The sequence below is a fragment of the Mastomys coucha genome, unplaced genomic scaffold (assembly GCF_008632895.1).
Source record: "Mastomys coucha isolate ucsf_1 unplaced genomic scaffold, UCSF_Mcou_1 pScaffold15, whole genome shotgun sequence".
NCBI classification, from domain to species: Eukaryota; Metazoa; Chordata; class Mammalia; order Rodentia; family Muridae; genus Mastomys; species Mastomys coucha.
In genome coordinates, this window is record NW_022196897.1 from 149,040,401 (window position 1) to 149,042,842 (window position 2,442).

Genomic DNA, 2,442 nt, shown 5'->3' on the forward strand with positions numbered 1-2,442 from the left:
GCCCTGACTCTGCCCTCTGAGTCTTGAAGTGCCTCGGTGGCTTTCTCCTGACATGTAGACCTCTGTCCTTGGGTACAGCTTTGCCCTGTGAGTGTCTCTGCAAAGCTCCCAAGAACTCTGGGTGGGTGGACAGATGTTGGAATGGTGCATTCATTCACCTTTGCCTTAATGTGTCAGGGTCATAACCATTACCTGGCTTGGGCCGTGGATGGCTTCCAAGGGGCAGCTGATAGAGAGAGGACTGGCAGAACTTTCAGTTCTGGCCAATGTGCAGAAGGCTGCCCAGCCCCTGGATCTCTGTATCCTGAGTTGGTGGCAGCAATTGTCTGCTTTGTTACCACCCTTGAGAGCATGGCCCATAGCTGGTGATCAGTCTCAAGCTTGAAAAGGAAGATGCTGAGCCTAATGTCTAGATCAGAAAGGGTTGTTTTCACACACTTTCCTGCTCTTAAGTATGTGTGAGAGGCGCTCTGCCATCCCACTCCGCCTCATCCAGTCCGAGCCCCATGCTCACTGAGCTGTACCTGCCTCACCCAGGCTTGTTAGTTTTATCAGTTTGACTAAGAGTAGCTACACTAGTGTGTGGTCTGATGGAGGCTGTCAAGCATTGGACAGAGGCTGCTGCTGCCCACCAGGCTCTTCTGCTGCCTGGGGCTCTCCACGGGTGCTGCCACCTGCATTTAGGGTGGCTCTTTTAAACCTGGAATTTCCTCACAGACACACCCAAATGTGTCCTTTTTTTTTTTTTTCTGAGACAGGGTTTCTCTGTGTAGCCCTGGCTGTCCTGGAACTCACTCTGTCTCTTAGGCTGGCCTTGAACTCAGAAATCCGCCTGCCTCTGCCTCCCGAGTGCTGGGATTAAAGGTGTGTGCGCCACCACCGCCCAGCCCAAGTATGTGTTTTGTCAGCTAAGTTGACAATAAAGAGTAGCAAACTAGTGTCCATGCCTCTCTGACTCTTCCTTTTTCTGCTTCCTTGGGGAAGAGGCCTGAACTGACTTGTTTCCAAAGGTTCTCACCAAGTGTCATGGCTGCCTGCTGCTGCCCAGCAATACAGGTTCTCAAGAGGAGCCCAGTCCCCTGGAAGTCTGACTGTTGAGCTGGCCTAGAAGAGAGACCTCAGACTCTCCACCGGGTTCCCTTACCTGTCTGGTCTGGTTCTCGGGAACTGTCCAGATGAGAGAGTCCACTGGGGATGGGAGGACCTGTTACCACATACTTGTGCTGCAGGTGGGCTGGGGGAAGCCACAGCTGTGCTGAGACCTGGAGCTTTTAGCAGTTGGATCCATCCATAGTTGGTGTTTCCTCGGTGCTGGGAGCGGAATGTGACCTAGTAGCAACAGTCTGTCTGAAGGTTGGACAGGGTTGAGCCGGCAAGATCCAAATGATGCCTGTATATATCACATGGCCCGAAGGTGAAAATGGGAAAGTGGGGCTTTGGGAGGTGGAGAGTTAAAGCTGACAGTCAGGCTTGGGAGTGTACCCTAAGTACCCAGCTTCACCTGAAAGAACCCAGACCAGCTGGTCACAAACTGAGGAGGCAGTTGATGTTTTACACCACTAAGATTCGGTAGTTTTGTTATATAGCCGAGTGCAATTCCCCAGTTCTTTTGGGACAGAGCAGGGACTGAAGCAGGCCTAGGCAACAGCTGATAGCTGGAACCTGGGTTTTTCATGAGGCTGTGCCTGGAAGAGTGGTTTAGACACCTGAACATGTCATTAGCATTGAGGGAAAGGTTTCCTAGTCACAATTTGGTGAACCACCCAGTCCTTTTTAGAAGCATGAGCTCTACTTGTGAACAGCTGATGGGAACAAACCCAGCATTTGATGGTGACTTAGCTAGGACTTAGCCAAACCAGGCTGTGCAGAGGCCATTAGATTCTTCGAGCTTCACCTGGTCTTATCTTTACTGTAATGAATTCTCAAAACTTCACCCTCCTTACTCCCAACCCCATTCCTATGTCACCAGACTACGGCTGGTGTAAGTCATTTACAAAGCTCCAGACTTCATTTGGATTTCACCAGGTTTTTTGTATTGTCTTCTGTTTCTGTATTCCACCCAGGGTGTTACCTAGCATTTAGCCTATGTATCTAAACTCTATTATGGAAGACTTCAACTTTATATAAAAGTAGACCAGAGACTACAAGTGATAGTGTGTGTTTGGTTTGTGCAGAGCCCTGGGTGAGTTTAGTCCTTAACACCAAATTTACACAAAAGAACCATCTCTCCAGCCCCCCAAAATAAATCTTAAACTGTCATTACTGGATGTGTGTTGTGGAGGGGCTGCCCCCTGTTCACACGGAGGTCAGAGGTCATGTGGAATTGGTTTTCTTCCCACCTCTATGTGCGTTCTAGAGTTTGAATTCAGGTTGGCTGGCTTGTCTCTGGGCCAAACTGCACACACCCAGAAACTTTTGTGTCTTGGGGAGAGGGGCAACTTT